The sequence below is a fragment of the Taeniopygia guttata genome, chromosome 2, assembly GCF_048771995.1.
Source record: "Taeniopygia guttata chromosome 2, bTaeGut7.mat, whole genome shotgun sequence".
Lineage (NCBI taxonomy): Eukaryota > Metazoa > Chordata > Aves > Passeriformes > Estrildidae > Taeniopygia > Taeniopygia guttata.
Window position 1 is genome coordinate 142,726,043 of NC_133026.1, and position 20,423 is coordinate 142,746,465.

At 39.2% G+C, this 20,423-nt stretch overlaps 1 long non-coding RNA gene across 1 annotated transcript in view; it reads left to right on the forward strand.

Annotated features, from left to right (window-relative positions):
• The first annotated feature begins 513 nt into the window (after positions 1-513).
• Positions 514-20,423, forward strand: part of LOC140682480 (uncharacterized) — a 155,627-nt gene continuing 135,717 nt past the window's right edge. The window contains exon 1 of the long non-coding RNA XR_012054283.1: positions 514-812. This is a non-coding gene — a long non-coding RNA (uncharacterized lncRNA). The remainder of the gene's footprint in view (positions 813-20,423) is intronic.

Consider the following 20,423-nt stretch of genomic DNA (forward strand, 5'->3'; position numbering starts at 1 on the left):
TCATTCTTTATGTGGAGTGAAATACAGTAAGTATGGAATGACAAAAAAATTGAAATGCAAATTAAGTTTTTAAATTTATTTGCTGTGAGAGATACAGAAATGCAAGTGAACTGAAGAATATGATCTCAGGGCTGAACATTTCCCCTGTTTAATTTCAAATCAGAGGGGAATTTCTGTACTTTTGAATTGCATCTTATGGCTGATATTTACGATGCTATCCCCGATGTGTAATGGAATGGGGTGTTAATTATTTAATGATGTGGACATTCCATGGGAATGGGGAGAGTGGGAAATAAAAAAGATGACCAGAATGAAAAAAAAAAGACAGCAATGCAATGTAAACAGTGAACTTTTAAAGCTGTGTCCTGAAAAAAGCTTCTGGATTACCATAGCAACAAAAGCCAGGAGCATGGTATGGGCAGCATCTCCATCACCCTCAAAGGCTGCGGCTGATGAAAGGAAGTGAGAGTCTGGGATGTGCTTTGCAGAGGGTTTTTTTTGGGATCCTTTGCCTAGAAGTTGCGAATCTGTTCGCTGCAGATGCCTTCCAAGAGATGCATAAATGTCCCTTCTGGCATCCACCTTTTTACTTTGGCAGAGCCTGGACCCTTCACAAGCTGCTTCCCAGAAGAGTACTGCCTATGCCAGTCCCGAGGAATGATCTTCCATACCTAACTCAGGCTTCAAGCCAAAACAGACATTCACATGTTGTTTCTCTACTCAGACAATAAATACCATACCAGTGCCCTCTCTCAGACCCCAGACCATAGTCAAGACAGAGTTTGGGAGACCAATCCAGAAGACCAAGGAAGGTAAGGTTCCAGCAATTCCCTAAGATCTCACGGTGACAGGAATTTATTTTAGGAATTGAGACTGGATGTTATCTTTGTGTGTGTACGAGTCTTGAAAGCTAGCTCTGTAGATAACACTATAAATCACTTCAGTAATGAAGCAATTTTCGTCTAAACAATCCTATAAGTTTGTGAGATTCCAACAAAATTGCCAGGGGCTGGGTTTTTATCTTTGGTGGAAGCATGTCTAGATCTATATTGCTTCATAGCAATTTTTCCTACATGTTAGAGCTTGGCAGAATAAAATAATTCATATAACAAGTAGAAATAATAAATTATCAGAGAAGGGGGCTTAAAATTCACCATACATAAGAAAAGATGGATCATTATAACTTATTATGAAGTTCCTCTACTGCCAAGCTTTGAGGTTCAATGCCATAACATAATAAAGCCAGTGGAGCTCAGTGATTAAACTCTGCTTCCTCAACCCCTTTAAATTCACATGGGAAAAATGCAGGGAGGGGATATGACTTAAATGGTGATGGGAGGGAATGGTAATAATGCTGAGTCAAAGAGGAGTCATTCTGAAACACACCTTGGGGACAGCAGGTGTGGTAATAAATTGACAGTATATACTTCAAGGCAGGGCCAGAAACACACAGAGGAATTCCAGCAAAGAGTACACATGGCAGAACCTGCCAAGCAATAACCTGCTGATTTTAGGATCCATTCTTGCAGAAGCTCCATGCTCAAAACACCCACAGACAATTGAACAAACAGGTCCAGACTTGTTCTTGCACTGCAGCCCCCTTCCAACACTGGTGCTTTTCCAGCATGGTACCTTGATCTATCAGTGAATGATGTGGTGCACCCCAGCTGCTGGAAGGCATTGAGACACAAAGTGCCCTTGGAGTTTTGAATCCATCAATCCTTGCATACCTACACTAAAATAATCACAGTACCACCAAAACTATTCAGTGGCCCATGGCTGTGGATCTGAGATCCATTGACAGAGAATAGTACTTGGGGAAGTGCAGCAGCCTGACCTCCACAGCTAATCCAGGCAGGAGGGGATTTAATCCCTTTTCTTCCCTCATACAGTGGAGGGTAAGTCAAGGAAGGAATAAAGGTTTTGAAGTACAGTAAAACTCATGCTGCCCTCCTGTGTGCCCTCATATCGAGACCAGACAGCACAAAAACTTGGTGATGCAGCTACTTTAAAAGACCTAAGAATTCAGTACCCTGATGCCTTCACCCTCAGATTCAACGATGCACACAAATAGGTTCATTACTCCTCATTTCATCCTCCTCCAGTGTTTTATAAACCAAATATTGAAAATCAGTGTAGGAATTTTGAAAATTGTGTCTGGAACCAATCAGGAGAAACCCAATCCAGCATCACAATTGGTAAACAGAACAGTTTTATGGTTGCATCTTTAAGGCTGTGGAGCAACAACAACAAAAAATTTTTGTAGCAGTTGATGCAGTTGAATGTTAATCACCCCAGACTATGAAGTTTTGTTGACATTTGTGGATCCTGAAATTACATGACCTAGATTCTGCATCTCCTTTTTCTCATTTCAAAAGTCCAGATTTAAGAAGCAGATCTCTGTTTGTAACATTTTAATGATCTGCAATTTACACAAAGAATGGGCCACTCAACAGACAGCTTTCAACATTGCATTTTTTGGTAGGAAGTTTTACTGTGCAACCCCTCTTTTCATCCTGCATCCATGTGCTGAAAGTGTAAGAAGTTTCATGTATTCAGGGGTGGTAAGTCTGAACCTTAAGTGGAAATCAGAGTGCATTTCCATCCCTCCCCCCAGTATGCTTTGTTTATAGAGATGTCATAGTGTACTCAAATATAGCTTTCTACTTGTTACACTTACAAAAAATATCTCAGCCCAATTGAGGAAAAGTGGGCAATTTGCCTGTCTAGATTTCTGAAAATAAACAATTTTATAGTGAAACAAACTCAGATAATCTTCCCAAAAAGCTACATTTTCTTTAGGTCTGAAATATCAGTAGATATTTCCATTTTCTTTGTGAGAAACTGACTATTAAATATATTTTTCTAGTCTCTTTCAGCTGAAGGGTGTAAGAGCTCTTTAGTTAATGGATTTTACATGGTAATTAATGGGAGAATGGTTGGTGGTCTTTCTTTCTAGGGACAAGTTTAATTCACTATCAAGTATTGTAGAAAAATCAATGGTCATGACATGAATTAGAAAATCCTGCCTGAAGAGAGAGTCTTTGCCTATAAGATATAGAAAAATTATGTTCTTGAGAAATAGCTGATCGTATATGTCAGGAGCAGACATGACTTCCTTGACATCCAGATACACACAACAGTCCAGCACATTCTGTCTCAGAAATGGAAGTTGTATCACCACGGCATGGAGGCAGAAACGGCTTGGAAAAGGAGAGAAAAGGAAATGATATCTCCATGTGGTTAGGTAGAGGATAATATACAAGAACTGACAGGTTCAAAAATGGGAAAGAAAATAAGCTCTGTGCAACTCAAAATGGATGACTCAGAAAGTAGCTAGGATTGGCTGAAAGAGGTGAACAGTCTTAGGAAAATTAGGCAGATCTTCTGAAAAAAAGAAGAATAGAATAGTGTAGCACCTTTCCAGGAGAAGGTGAGGAAGTTTTAACTACAGATGTGATCCTGAGGTACGGAGGGACAGTCCCCTGGTACCTGGCAGTGACCTGCCCTGTAACTGGTGACATCATAAGAAACTTCATTACACAGAACCTGGGACACATTGCAAATGGGACAGACATCCCTCTTGGTTGTAAAGAGGAAAGGTTCTGGGGAATAGAGGGAGATCCTTTTGGCTCCGTAAATTTGGAAGGGAAAGGAAAAAGAGAAGACCATCTTTATCTCATCTTATGTAACCATTATGTGTTCATATATGATTCCAGCTCAGAAAGACTGCTGGAATACACCTTTGGAATATTGAAGTGTAAGATGTTTAGCAGCTACAACTTCTGCCTGTCTTTCACTGGATGACACAAATGTCTTCTCCTTAAACCTCTGTTTGCAATGTGGGAACACAAGTGGCAAAGCTTAATGAACTCTGTAAATTCATTATCTGAATACTCCTGAAGGTCAATAAAATAATGATCTGCCAAACTCAAAATAGGAAAATTGAGTTGTTTGGGCTGGTTGGTGGGTTGGTTGTTTTTTTAAAGGCAGCCTGTATGAAAAAGCACCTATGAAAGAAGCATTTCCTTAATGTAAAGAACAGGAAAGAAGTGGGAGTTTAAAACTGCAAATGAAAGTTACAAGTTTTAAAATATAATAAAGAAATTGATAGGAAAAGCTAAAGAGTCAATAGAATAGCAACAATTGCCAGGACTACAAACAATGAGAAGAAATATTTTAGGGAAGAAAAGAAAAGCTAAGTATAAGGTCAAGTATAAGGTTTAGTTGAGGTGTTAGGGCATGGGTTGGACTTAATGATCTTGAAAGTCTCTTCCAACTTAGTCATTCTGTGAATTCTGTGAATAAGTTATCTACTGGATTCAGATATAAAATAATACTGTAAGTATATATAAGATCAAAAATTGTAAAGAAAAATTATTTGCGGATATTTCTGTTCTATATTTGAAAGATACAAAACAAGAAAGTCTAAGCCCAGGTAATGTGGATTAAAAAAAACCCTATCTATATCAAAAGAAGATATGAAGCAGAAGTTGATACCAGATTTTTTCAAATAAACAAATAAAGAAAATTATTTACAAGGCAGGATGAAGCAAGAATTGCCCAGATCTGCAGTGGTTAGTTGATAATTCATCCTGGTAAATAAGGCAGTCTGTATCTTCAAACAATTTTTTTTTTTTTTGATTCCTGTGTAAAAGAGAAAAGGGAGAAACCAGAGACCATCAGTCAGTCTGATGTTTCTTATGGGCCAGGCAGTGGGGTAGTAAGTTCAGGACTCTGTCAGTGAAGAGTTAGACCTTAAGAAGGTAATTGATGCCAGGCAAAATGGTTTTAATGGAATGTACATCTTGTTAAACAAGTCTGTTATCCCTTTTTGATAAGATTATAGGTTTGGATGATTAAGACAGCTGTGCTGAGGAGGTACCTTTGGATTTCTCCAAGGCCCTTCACTTAATACTGCCTGACACACTGATTAAAATCTTGAATTTAAGGGAATCAACAGGGCAAAAAATAGATAGATGAAAAACTATCTCACTGCCACAACTGGAAATGGACTTATTAATGTAGCTATTGCTAGATGAGGCCATTAGTAGAGGACTTGTCTGGTCACCAGCTCTTGGTCAGAAAACATATGATGGCTTCACCACTGATAGGGCAGGTGATATATATTTGCTTTTCAACACGTTATGAGAGGAATGATTATAAAGGTGTGGGTTTTTAGTTTTCATCCAGAAAATTAAGCCTCAAGGTGCAAGGACAGGAATTAAAGAACAAAAATGTCTCTGCAGGAGATATATTAAAAAAAAAATTTTGTAGGAGAGTCATCCTTTCTTCAGACACAACACTGGATGGTTCATGAACTAAATATTTCATCCAACTGAGCTGTCATCCTTCCAAACAGATATAGAAATAAAGGAAGCCCAAAAGAGGACCAGACCCAAACACTAATTGAGAACTATGAAACCGACCTTTCTTTATAAAATATGAAGAACACAATCTATTCAGGTTATTTATGAGAAAGTGGGAGTGAGGGATTTGGTCTTATCTGTGTCCCTGCAGATTGCTGAGAACCAACATCATATACAATAGCATGTTAGGTAAAACTGACCCCTACCTGAAAAAAGATGAATTAAGAGGCCTCTCGGGGTCTCTCCCAGCCTTGTATTCTCTTATATTGTGACAGGATGTGTTTTAAGCTAGAAAAAAATGGCAATGTCCTAGTTGTGAGATAAATTAGCTATTTAGCAGCTATCAGTAAAGGTGCTGAATTCTCCCTCACCTGAAGTCTTTACAAGGAGATTAGTTATCCTCATTAAACACAAACTTAGTTTAGATTTTGGGGAAGATTGCAATGGCCTGTGCCACCCTGCAGGATCCATCTCTTAATCCGCAGAACAGGAGTATTTCTGTCAACATATCTCTGCTATTTGCACGTCTATGCATCTTCTTTGATTCTTTAAGAAGTACCTGAGCATCTCTTATCTCTCTGTCTTCCATTATTTTTGTATTTGTATATATATATACATATATACATATACATACATATAAAATATATATACACATCTATGTGCACACTCATACACACACAAATATAAAAGGACACTCCTGGAGTTATATTACTTCACTAATTAGTGCTAGTGCTTCTTTAATATACAGCACTAGCTTCACCAAGTTACCTCTGAAACTACAAATCTGGACTTTTTTGGGGGCTAAGTTATTTTAAAAAGCCTGAGAGATGGAAAAAACTTTCATCTGTATCTTCATGCTGCTCTGAATCTCCTGAAGTCTCCTGGGACACATCTTTACTTCATCACCCTTTGTGTCTGGCTTGGGTTTTCTCATAGGGAAGTATTTCAGTTTTTTCCCAAACATCTTTTGGCAGGGAAATCTCACCACAGCTAGATACTATGAACATTTTTGACCTTTGTTAAGGGAAATTATGTTGGAATTGAGTCCTCTCATTTAACTGAGAGGTGAATAGGTGGGAGTTTGGGTGCAGACCTAGGGCTCAGTGCTCTCCTCCTGCCTCTGCATGAGCTGCAGGGAAGCATCAGAGCTTGTTACCTCTTTCTTGCAACCATTTCTGCAACAGTGGCTTTTCTCTAATGCATGAAGAAATGCCAGTTATCCTGGGTAAGTTTCCAAGAAAAAAATTGCCTTAGAAGAAGACTGACATGCCTCTGCTTCAGAGCTGTCATGTAATTATTATAATGCAATCTTTTCTCATATTTTACTACATCATTTCATGTTTATAAAGAAGGTTGGAAGTAAAGAACACACTTTGATTACTTTGCAGAACCCAATGATTAGTAATATTATTACAGTCTAGGTTTTCCAACAAATAATTGTCTGGTTTGGGCTTGTTTGGAGTAACGTATTCTTAAATTATCGTGATTTTTCCATCAAAGACTTTTCTCTTCTTGTGCCTTATTTTTTTCAAATTATATCCCAAGCAATATCACCCTGTAGTAATTTAGCAATTTGGCAAGGCTAGACTGTAGCACTAAGAAAAACATATGGAAGTTTTGGAAAATGTCAGAAATAGTGGCGTAGAGAATACAATAATCAAAGATCACTCTCTCTGAAGTCACTGTCTTTTAAGATTCACTCACAGGAGCTTTGAAACAGAAAATTCCTGGGGGTACCAACAGAGATTTAGGGGATCAGAAGGTTTAGATGGACAATTTTATTTTCAGTGAAGCTTCACTTGGCCCTTCTGACTCAAGAAGAAAAGCTAGGACTGTTATATTATTATCATTATTATTAGTAGTTTGTATTTTCTGACATAGTATTACCATTTTTTTCCCTTACTAAAAAAGGCTTTTCAGTTAGTATAGTTTTTAGGTTTTTTTAAAGACTACATGCTTTCAAATCAGTGTGCATACTTATTTTGTTTTCTGAATTCATTACTAGGTCTTTAAAAGCACCTTCTGATTTATTACTCCTAAAGTAATTATTAGAAATATTAAGGCTCATGGTGTCTTATCTCCTGCTGATAATGTTTCTATTATGAGCATCTTAGAGAAAAGCTGATAGCTTAGTGTACTCTATGCTACAAAACCAAATTCCCACTGATTTCAGTGGGAGCAGGGTAGCATCAGTTGATCCCTACTGATTTCAGTGGGACGTTAGGAGATGTCTAAATAGGAATTAGAAACTTAAATACTTTGTTGTAGCAGGGATTTAGGGATAACAAGATGGATTTCTGCAATAAGCTGGGAGCTCGTCAGCAGGAGGTAACTAAGAAGAATGATATGTAATTGTCAGATAAAAGCTGAACATGAGCCATAGGAATGGTGCAGGTGTGAGGAAGGCAAAGGCACTCCTGGAGTGTCTCAGGAGAAGTATCTCCAGCAGGGAAGTGTTAAGTTGTGCTGCAATACTGCACCATTCTCCTCACCCCTTAGCAAAGACAGATGAGTTTATAATGCAGCAGTCACAGAGTGGTCATGGTGGTGATCTGGGAAAGGAGAGTTCACCACTTGGAAAGAGTCTGACTGAGCTGGGAGCTTGTCTCATCCTGCAGAAGGACGAGTGAGAAGAGATGTGGCTGTAAACACAGGGAGTCAACACCAGGGAAATACAAGAATGAGTTCATTTGAGGAATACAGCTATAAGAAAAATGAGGTACTAACTGCTAATGGATAAATGTCTGAAAGTTAGAAAAGTGTCCCTTATTGTTGCAGCAAACAACCTCCAGTAGCAGTAATAAGGACAAAAATATTTTTATGGTGTTGGAGGTTTTGGGGGGTTTTATTCTCTCTCTTTCTCCTTTTTTTTTTTTTTTTTTTTTTGAAGCATGATGAGCTTATAGATAGAACTTGATAATATGTGACAGCTGGAGATGAGACTTGTCCCAGCAGATCCTTCCACTATCCTATTCCTAGGGATTGTTAAGGATTGTTTAAACACAGGATTGTCCTCTGTCTCAGGCAGGCAGGGGTTTCCAGTGGAGACTAATTCCTGTCAACATTTTATATGTGACAAGAAAAGCCTGGGTCACAACAAAGCTTGCCACTGTCTCCAGTGTGAGCAGTCCAGGGAGCTCTCCCATTTTTCTGGAATAAAGAGCCATTCCTGAGGATGACTGAGCAAAACTCAGGAGTGTAAATAATGGTCTGTGCCATTTTTTAAAGTCTCAACAAAGATGCTTCTGCAAGAAGTAGGACAAAAGAACAAAGAACAAGTATGAAGCCAGTTCTTTTGCAAGACATGGGAAAAAAAGGACCTCTGTCCTGCATGTGCCCTTGGGACTATTTATCTTGTGAAAATCTGGTGTTTTCTCTCATTATTTATTACTGCTTTTTCCTGAAATAAGCAATACTGAATCTGCAGCCCAAGGTGAAATAAAACTTTTTTTTGTGAATTGAAACAGTCTAATGGCCATCATTCTGACCTGCTGGCTTCTGTTCTGTCATTCTGAGAACATGTCACAGAGTGGCCAAGTCAGCCCTGGCTCCTGGGCTAGCTTGCTCAGCTTGAGAGACCTGAGTGTGCCCAGAGGGTGTCTGCTTATATCTTAGCAAGCTGAATATAGCTTGTGAAATCTCATCATTTCCACTGAGCCTTACAGTGCTTAGACTCGAGCAACTTCAGTGCCTGTCAAATGAGGCTTTAGGCAGATTTGCTAATGACCTTGAGAGATGGACAGTACTGGAGCAGCACTAAATGAACAACATTTTCAATTTTAATATCTTCCACCTTGCAGAGCACTGCTCTGCCATAATCTCTTAAAGTGAGGAAGACTGAGGCACAGTGGCAACTTACAAGAGTCCTCTTTAATTAAAAATAAAGCACCTCTATGAAGGTATTGTGCTGCTTGTTTTGTTGAACACATCTACCCACTCCCTTCAGTCATTCTTCTCATCCTGAGAAGTAGCTCAGGCTGTTTAGCTTCCAGAAGTTGAAATTTGCTTTTAGAAATAACAGCAAACTAAATTCTGTGGTATTTATTGCAGGAAAGATATTTACAGGAGGTGTTCATGGTTGATCATATGATCCAAGTATCCACCAGCAGCAATGTGCCTGGCTACTTGAACTATATTTAGAGAAAATTAAAATCCTATTTTAGTCTAGTGTTATTTCTCAAGTCACACCCAGGGGGTCCTTAGGCAAAATGGGCTTGTTGTGCAGGAGTCTGTACATATGTAATGTGGGAGTCAGGAGCCTGGCTCAAAGGCTCCCATGATCAAAGCTATAAAACTGTGAAAGTGGGACAGAGAGGCTGGTAATTATCTTATTTTGAGAGCTGTGCTTAGGTGGTGCAGAAATTCCCTATTGTCTGTGCAGATCCTAGGAAATTAGTCCTGATCCAACTCATTTATCACCCCCCTCAGTTTCTGATGCCAAACTAGCTGCTATAGCTGAAATCTGCAGCTGCACGACTCTGAATGGGATGAAATTGGAGAGAAATAAAACAGGATTCATTTCACCCTGCATTAGACACCTACAGAGTAGAGTCCTGCCCCACTTACTCAGTGAAGAGACACAGAGTCTTTAAGGTGTGTCCTGCCAAGGTAGATGCCTAAAGCAGACCAGTCAAAGCCCTCCCTGAAAGTGCCTCTTTCCTTCTGTTCCCTCTGAAGAGTGCCCAGTTGACACCCATGTGTCAACACACCCTGGTTTTGGCTGAAATAAAGTTAATTTTCTTCTTAGTAGCTGGTACAGTGCTTTATTTTTAATTTAGTACAATGCTAACTGCTAACACACTCCATGTGGGACTGAGCAGGGCTTAGCCTGACTGAAGGACTTTTCAGTGTCCTGTGCTCTGCTCTCAGCAGGTGCACAGGAGTCATGAGGGAGCATGGGCAGAACAGGTGACCTGAACTAGCCAAAGGGATCTTCTACACCACAGAAAATTTTACTCAATATATAAACAGCCCCAAAAACCTGCCAAGGCAAGAACCATCTTCTTACAACGGTGAAAACAACCACTGGATGGCTGGAAACATAACCTGTGCCCCATGCCACCGCTTGGAACACTACACTGGGCCTTGAAAAGAAAATTTTGGGGAGATATGTCATCCCAGAAATCACTGACTCAGACAGTGGTACCCATTTCTGAAACAGTCTCATAGACACTTGGCACTGAGAGGATGCATGACATCCCACACCATGCCCCAGCCTCTGGGAAGATGGAATGATGCAAAGGATTGCTGAAGACTATGCTGAGAGCAGCGGGTGGTGGGACCTTCAAGCATTAGAGATATACATTTACCAAAAGCCACCTGGCTGGCCAGCACTAGAGCACCTGCCAATCAGGAAGTCCCTGCCCTATCAAAACTTTTATGTTCTGTAGAAGAGGATGGAGTTTCTGTAGTGCCCATCAAAAATATTCTGGGGTTAAACCACTAGAGTGGTGTTGTTCTTCTTTTCTCCAGGTGAATTCTGTGCTGTCTCAGCATTGTATTGAGATTGTTTGTTCCTTGATGGCAGACATATTTTGCCTTAATTCCTTGTAACTGACAGATTTTTTGTTACAAGGTGATCACCCATTGTGAGCAGATGAATACAGCTCTTAAATGGGCTAGAGCTTCTGTGCATGCTAATGAAATCACAGAGATAAGACACAGAAACAGGCTAGAAATACAGAACAAAAATGAACACAATCTATGTCAGAAAAATACTAGTTGCTCTATATAGTGTGTGGTAAATAGCTTGAGCACATTCATTACCATGATGGGAGATATATAATTTGTCATTTTGGTATTAGCAGCAAATAAAGCAAAACATAATTGCAGTCAAAAACCAAAGAGATAACTGAAGTCCTTTTTAGCTCTTAGAGGCTTTGCTGCAACTGCACTGGGCATATTGCATTAAGTTCTAACTACTGGAAATTAAAATGCATTCAGGAGAGCAATAAAAGTGATTAAGGGCCTAAAATTACTGACCTAGGAAGAAAATACGAGGTATGTTATAGCACACCCTTGGAAAGATGAAATGATGAGCCAGTCGCTCCACAAAAGGCTCCACATGTGATTTTCCACACCACAAAGCACTTCAAAGGGCCACAGTGTAGGTGAATACCACTCCTGATATGTTAGTTAGCAATGTAAAAGTCCAATTTAATCCAGAAACACAAGCTATATTCCTTGCTGAATCTTCAGACTCCACAATGTTGTTTTTATAATCACAAACAAAAGGGCTGGAAAATCCCTTTGAATTTTTTCCTTCAGAAATTTCTCTTCTGAGTACTTGGTGCCTTTCTCTTAAGACAGAAAGTCAGATCAGGTTGGTGAAACACAATGCTTTTAGAATCCTTATGCAATACTGGCAAAATATTTTGTCTTTCTTCAAGGGCCCTTGGGCAAACTTCCTGTACGTGTCAATAGAAATTCAGTGAATGGATTGAAGTGAAAATATTGTTCTGAGCAAAGAAATTTTTCACAACTCTGAATTTGTCACTGCTCTATTTTGAGTTTTAATTGCCACCTAGAGCATTTGGATGACATCGAAAGTCAAAGAATTCATCTGTAAATATTTCACCAATGCCAGTGGCAAGAGTCTCTAAAAATACACAGTAGAGGACAAAAGGCTCAAACTGAACATCAAAATTATGCCTGAAAATGTTGACAATCCAGTGAATTACTTTATTGATTGATGGCATTGTCCTGAGGTTTGCCCAGCTGGAATCAAACTGGAGGTACTGTCCCTGTGCACGCTCCCCCACGGGCGGCAGGGAAGTGCCCTGATAACCAGACTGCTCCTCTGGAGGGGGAGCAGCGTGGGGCCAAGAACTTGAAGCTGACTATGAACTCTTTGAAGCAGGAATTATTATTCACAAGAGCTTGCTGTTATAAATAAACTGAACCACATCAAAGTTGAGGAGTTATGTAAGCATCCAAACTTTGTCTTTCCAGAGCCCACAGGATCTGGACTGGGCAGATCTGAGCCAAAGTTACAAGTGCAGACTTAGGCTGCTCTTAATGATCACATCAACTTTAATGATGGTGCGGGAAAAAAAGCACTTTTACTGGCATGGTGAATTCCAACTTCAATGTAAATCAAATTCAGACAAACTGTTTTGCATGTACTTGTGTCACAGAGGAGTTCACAGATTTAAGCAAGTCATTTTGCCGAGTAAGCATATGGCTAAATGCTCTCTAAAATAGAGATGTTTTCCTGGAACATGACTGACATAAGAAAAAGAAAATATTAAGACTAAAAAGCAACATTGAGATAAAATAATCTAATCTTCTCTCTACCAGACTCCATAAGAGGTCATCACATAGATCCTGCATTGAGTATTTACTTCTAGGGAGACCTGGAACACAATTTTCTTCTTGAATTATAGATCTGCTGTGACTACTCTGGCTTTGAGTTAGTTATGCTAGTAATTAATGCTGTCAGAGCACTAAAAAGCACCTTATTTCACCAGTTGTTCATTACTCTGATTATTAAAAAAAGAAACTGTTGCAAAACTCCAATGCAATTTAGGGACAAAAATGTGGGTTAAAAGGAATTGCTAGAACAGAGCCCATTAACTTACCAAACCTTCCTTCCTTCCCTTCCTCTCACTTCCTCTCTGGTCACACCTTTTAAAATCATTAACTCCTCAGACCTGGGTCTGTCCCTTTTGCCTTGGATCTAAATCACCCAATTTCCTCAGGCCATTATAGTAGTCATAGCTGATATCAAAGTGTAAGACTCAGAGTCATAGCTTTAAGTTGGAAAAGCACCCTAGGGGAAAGATTATATCAAAGAAAATTAATTAATGGAATAGGCTGAGCTCCCACTTGCCAGCTACTAAACATTTGACAGCTTTACTCTAAATGTGATCTGCATTGGACTTGTTCTCCATGTCTGCTGTGTGGAAAGAATGGCCTGCCAGGCCTCTTCCATGTACCTAAAATTCAATATTGCAGTACAGCTTTGAAATGCCAAGTCAGTTCAAAGATCTAAAGCCATTCAAGGAGTGCTACAATGTGCATGCTTAGGTACCCTCACATTTTAACAGCCTGGCAGCCAGACATCTTTTACCTGTGCACATGAGTAAAAGACAGGGAACCCTTAAGGGCCAGGTGGAGGGATAATTCTCTACCAGATCATTCATTCATTCATTCATTCCTTCATTCTCCAGGGGTAACAAACTTGCTGGTAGTATAAGCAGATCAGGTCTCCTCTGCAGTGCCCAGTGGTCAAAAGCCAGCATGCCACTGCAGTCCAGCATCTTTAAGGTGAGACCTGCCACGCAGCACCAACACAGTGAGTAACAACTCATTCCCACACAGGGGAAAAAACAGTCCTTGTGTTAATGGTTCCCCTGAGCTGCCTGCTCTGCACTGTGTGTGCTCAATGGACCTACTCCTGTTCCTTCCTTGCAGGCAGCAGCACAAAACCGGCTCCTTTTCCCTTTGGAAGAGGACATGGTGACAGCCTGGCACCTGCGGAGTCAGTGGGGGTGTTGCCAGGATTCCCTCCAAGGCTTCAGGACTGGGTGAAACAATGACCCAGTTCTATCAGCTGTGTCTTTGTGGGTGATCTTCTGAAAGAGACTGGCTTAGACAGGTGTGCTGGGTATCAGAGAGCCACTGCCAACACCAAGTCTGTTTGAAAAGTGACCTTTACTGTTGCACCAACTGAGTGAGCTGAAAATGGCCTGGGTGACTTGTGGTGGTGCTTTGGGAAAGCACAACAACTAATTTTTAAGGTGACAGAATGATTCAGATTTTCTCACTCTTCATGTGTCCCCAGAAATTCAAATTATTTAAAAACACCAGTATGGTTTCCCTAGATTAATATTTTTTATCTATACATACAGAATGTATCTTTAAACTGAGTGTGATAAAATATGACTGCATTTACAGAGAAGTTATTTTATTTAATGGTATGTTCCAACTCTGTTCCTTTCCTGCCCTGGTCTTTCTTTTTACTTTAGTTTCTCATTTGATTTCTCCTTTGATTCTTTCCCTGTTCCTCTTTAAATCTTTCCCAAAGTAATGATTTAACACAAAAGGTCCAAGTTCTAATCCAGCACTTAAAATCACCAAGCTGACAAGAAAATGTTCTGTGAATACATTAGAAATATAAAGAAGGAAAAGAGTGTGTAGCACCCCACCATTAATGGAAAGAACCAAAAAAAAAAAAAAAAAAAAGGGAAGAAGACTGCAGAGAAGACTGAAATAATTGCCATCTATGCTTCAGTCTTCTCCCCCAAAATTATAACTTATATCTAGATACATGACAAAATTAATTTTAACAAAGAGATTGAAATGCAAATAAGATTAGGGAGGAAACCAAAAGTAACTGATTATTTATATAAAATAGATGCTGTCAGCTCAGCAGGACCTGATAAAATTGAGCAGATTTAAGGAATATCCAAGACAGTTCTGAGTCATCCGTGATTATCTTTGAGAACTCAGCAAGGGCACTGTGGTCCCAGAGGACTGAAGGAAAGTGTACATTGGATCAAGGATTTCAAAATCAGCTACTTTAACTTTGTTACCTAGGTAGACACAAGAAAAGATTACTAAATAATCAGTTTCTTCAGGTTTGTAGAATAATAAAATATTCTTAAAGGTGCTTCCTTCCACTTAAGGCTGTCATGAAAAGCCATGAGTGCAACCATGTCAATATCAAATTGGGCCAAACTAATTTAATTTCCTTTTTTGAAGGAGAATTGGAAAATTATGTAGACACAGAAGATGAGGTCTGTTTAGCAATAATAGATCCAGATTTAGTGATGCTGTTGATGATTCCCAGTTGACTCTTGCATGTACATTAGAAAAATAGAGTTTAGGTGCCTGAGAGCCAAAGTTCACTGACACAGGAATTCAGCAGGACAAATGATGGGTTGTGTCAGTAATTTCTCCTTCATTTCCACTTCTTTTAAGAGGGTCGTGGGTTAGACCATGGGGTCTAAATGAAGGTAGTAGATGTAAATATGTGTTGAAGTTCTACAGAGAAAGAGGAGATTTTTACAGTGAAAGAAGGGGGTTCAGAGGGGCTGAGTTTGGTCTGGTGAGCTGACATTATTTTGTGAGTTATTTTGATCATGAAGATGCAACATGCTCAGGACAGCTGAAGAGACCCCTGGATAGAATTGGGCTGTGAAGTCATGGTAGGAGATCAGCTTAACTAGACTTAAATTGCAGAGAATGCCTGGAAGAGGTCAGATGAGATTACATTAAAGCCAAGAGCTATAATTTAGAAAGATGAACAGATACAAGGTGGTTAATGTTTGCTCTGGTACAATTGCCTAAAAGAGAATGGTGAATATTGGGGATCACAAACTGAAATTATATTATAAAGGGGCATTGTTGCAAACATTTTCTTCTGAGAGGTACTGTGCAAGATTTTGGGTGTAAGACCAGAGAAGTGTAACTTTAAAAATAAGCAAAGTACTTTTAAAATAAAGATTAGGCAAAAAGAAAATAATCCAAATGAAAGAGACAGAAAAAAAAAATTTAAAAGTCTGTCAAAAGAGTGTTAATCTAGAGAAGAACAGATTAAATCATATTTAGTCTACAAAATGGTGTGATGAGGCTAATGAGAATGTCATTATTTGTACTTGTAAGATAGGAAAAAACCAATTCACATTAATCAATTTAATTGTCAAGAAAAATGTAAATTACACATTAGGATAATATTTAAAAATATGAAAGATGCATAACACAAACAGTATGCAGATTTTGTGAGATCTTCACTGGCAATTTTTAAGAGGATTAGAACACACATTGTTCACAGATGATGTAAGTATAAATAATTTTCCTTAGGGTAAAAAGGTCCTTCTGGTCTTCTACTTCCATGGACGCCTGATCAAGTGATGAAAAAAACTCATCCATCTGCATGCATGTAAAACATTAGCAGGATGTACTGATGTCCTCTGAAAAGGGATGGAATGATGGTGGGGCAACACCAAGGAAGGAACTGACTCTGGCCCATAGGCATAAAAATTGCAGAGCCCCATTTCTTGAGACCTTTTAGCTGTGGTTTGCATGATGCATCTTCTTCTGTCCCTGTAAACAGCTTAGTGAAGCTGTTGGGTTGGGGCTAAAAAATAGTGGTTCTGGAAGAAGTTAAATTGAAAGTTTGAGAGAACAGCAAAAACTTATAAATCCAAGTAATAATTTGCATAAACCTCGATAGAATGAAAGGAATCGGATAGTGCAGCACAAAAGAGAGGATTAAAACAGTGGGCTTGTAACCATGAACTGGCAATTAGGAAGGATCCAAAGGGGCCACATGTGATGTCAGTGTTTCTCCATGATAGTCATTCAGAAGTTAGTAATCTTGGTCTAATAAATAATAATCTTGGTCTAATAAAGTGCACCCACTCTTTCCTCAGAGATACACTGTGCCCCTGGTACACAGCACTGCCCAGCACCCACACCCAGCCTTTGAGACCTTGATCCTCCCCACATCTTGACTATCTGGAGCTCATTTTAGAGCAAGTCCAAAGTAGCATTAGAAGAAGAAATTCAAATATGTGTCTATGCTGAAACCAAACCAAAAATTTGGTAGTCATTTTTTTAGTTCAGTAATACAGGCAAAACAGCTTCAGTGGTCACACTTTTCTGAAAGACAAGAACCAAATTAAACATCCTCATTCACATTCACTGATATCATCTTAGGTCTTAAAGTGAAGGGTCATAAGAAGTTATGCAAAAATGTGGTTTTAAGCAGTTTGTACACTACAGTCTAGATCAGAATTTGGATCTTCTGACTCTGAGGTCTAGCTCTGGTTTCAATTTTCATCTGTTGTGAAATTGAGCACATCTAGATTTTTATAATGACTTTTCATTCCAGCACAGCATGAATGAAAATCCTTCATGACTGGGCACTATTGATCTAAACTTGTTAAAATGTTATTTCTAGTTCATGAACTCCGAAATATCCTTGTAAGGCTTCTAGTTCAAGGAAATTTTAGAGAACAATTTCTAATCCACTCTCTTCCATTCTTACATATTTTTTCCTTTTCTCTAACTATTGCTAATGCTAAGGCAAAGTATGAAAGGCTTGACCCAGAAATAAATTTATGCAAAACTAGGTTTTACACCCTTGCTTCAAAGCTAAAGGGGCAGTAGTGAAAGTCACATCAGTTTTGTTTCCACTATGCAGATTAATTAATTTGTCTTCACAAAGCACTCTGAAAATTTTGTCTAGTGGTGCATAAGTGCTGTTAATTTTGTGAAGAATTTTATCCCTAGGTTGTTTCAATAGACAACAGTGTCAGAAAGGAAATCCAGTGATATTAGTGGCCAGCTTGCTGCTGTTCTGAGGTACAAGATTATTACTGGAGAGGACAGAAAGTTAGATGAAGTTCTGGTGAACACTTTCTTTCTTTTATCATGGTTGATACTTGGCTGGCAGCCATAACAAAGATCTGAGAGGGAGTGGCACATTCAGGTGGCCTCTGCAGGACAATGTCTCACACAGGGAGTGTTTGGGGTACAGCTGTTGATCTTCACCTACCATTTTGAGGTGTGGTGGAGTAATTCACAGTTTCCTTATCATAATCATCTTTTCCTATTGACAAACATTGTACAAAGGGTCAGACAACATTTTTGTTAGCCCAGAAGACTGGAATTCAGGTGAATTATGGATCAAAGGAGAAAAGGTGTCTCAACATGATGCCTTCCTTAGCTGGGAGAGAATGATGGAGCAGATGAGTTGTTCCTAATGCCTCTCTTAAGGAGATCCCTGTATCTTTCTCTAAGCCATGAATCATTTCAATGGGTAATGCAGTCTAAGTCTACTTAGAGCTGTATTGTCTAGCACTGGTGAGCTCCAAAGACCACCCAGTCAGAAAACTGTTTTCCACCCACTGGGGGAGAACAGATCTCCTTGGCCTCTCAGTAATGCAGCTCTGATTCCAGTAGCTTTAAATAAATCATAAATCCCCAAAACAAAACTGAGGAAAACCATCGATGTTTTATACACAGGCACAACCCATTTATCAAACCTCACAATTATCCAAATCTTATCCCAAAGTGCACCAGATGTTATGCACTGTACCATGGGACTTGGACAATATGCTGGATTACATGAAGAAGGCCTGGACATTTTTCTAGTGGTGTGTGTTCTGCCAGCCTCCAGAGTCTTCTTCAGCCAGGGGCTTTGACCCTTCTCACTGTGATTTTCTGCGCTGTTATGGTGTCTTTGTTTTGTTTATTCTATCTGACAAGCAATACAGTACTTGCATAGAGATGGTCAGAAACCACCCATAAGACAAGATGACAAAGCATAAAGGCTGTCAGCTCTGACTTCTCTTACTCATTGCCCATTTAGGTGTGTTGTGTTGACAATTAGCTAATTGGTATTACAGGTTCTCATAATGAACCATGCAAATCACATATCTGGTATATGTCCACACATGCAAGGGTCCTTACTGTTGTTTTAAAAGCACATTGAAAGCTCAGTTAAATTACAGGTATTCAGTTTCTGTTAGGCCCTAAATTGTGATTTTAGTCCTGGACATCTCAAAGTTTAACATTACACACAAGATCTGTGTAACCCACTCCCCTGCTGAGGAGTTCCCCTGATGAATGTTTGCTCATTGCCAAGGCTCATGCTCATTGCCAGGTTTGCACAGCCAGGACTTCTCTAAACATAGCTTTCCATTTTCATGGAACATCAGCAGCTATGACAGAGGCTTGTGCCCCTGTCCCACACTGGAGAAGCTGTGCATTCTGCATGGTCCTGTTCACTGGGAGAGATGGATGTGGAAAGTCTGATGAAGAGAGTGGCTGTGACATCCTGGCTGTGACGCTACCTGTGTCCTACCTGTGGGGTAATGTGAGCCTGGATCCAGTTGTGAGCCTCGTGTTCAGCATGTGAAGTTCTGTAGGTCTGTTTTAAATGTGGAATTCTGCAGGTTTGTTTTTAGACCCACCAAGGTCTGGGCCTTGGTAGTAGCAAATTTTGCCATGCAGTCTAAGCAAGCTGATGAAGCTCATCTCTTCTCTGACCTTATCAGCTGTTCTGAGAGAAGATACAGCCTCTTCCCCAAACTTTGTTTCCCCTTTACACTTATATAGACAGCTACTATCCTATTTGTAAACCTAAGTTCTGCACTGCTAAAAGCCTCACAGAAAATTCTGGCTTATATTTTCCTTGGATGTAAGTGTGATCTCCCTCATGTAGTGCCTCCAGGAAGCTCTTTCATGTGCAGTATGGAACACAAAGAAAGATCATATTGCCATTACTATTTATAATCAAGATATTGACTTTAAAAAGGCTTTAAAAGATCAGTTTTAAACTAGTCCAGCAATTATTATATTGCTGCAAACCACCATTGGGAGACAAGGGTCAGAAAGGAAGGAAAACATTACGAAAAAAAATAGAATAACTCAGTATTGCTTTATACAAAGAAAAATGGACTCAGGCTTGTCAGTGTGCCATTTATTAAACATTGTCTTACATTTGCTTTGCTATTTACTTCAAATGCCAGAGAACCTCTGAATTGGCGACGATGAATGGAAGTTTTCTGGCACGCAACACTACCGAGTTCAAAAGGAATAAATGTGATCAGACCCAGTCAAAAATACTCCCTGTTTCATTGTATGCTGTCTATCTTGTGTGTTTATTTAACTTCCCTTTAGTTGCACAAGGCAGAAATTGTGAGATGAGAGGTTACCTGGTACTCTTCTTGAAAAAACGTGGCTATTTTGACTCATCTCAGCAACAATATTGTCTTCAAAAGACGTCCTTGGCTTAATATAATCCTACAAGGTAAGCCAAGGTCATAGCAATGTTTGAGTATTGTATGGTGAATTGTCTCCAGGCTTGAAAGCACTTTGAAACATAAAGATTCTCAAAATTATTTAACCATTTTCAGATAGGGACAATGAAGAAAAGGTGAAATAGGTTTCTTTGATAAATAAGTCAGTGACAGAGTCAAGAATAAAATTGATTAGCATTATAATGTAAGGATTCTTAAACAACAGTAGACCATAAGTCTTCTGAAAGGATTATGAAAATTTAATTTCAATAGAGCTGTGAAGTTTTACAGTAGCTAAAGA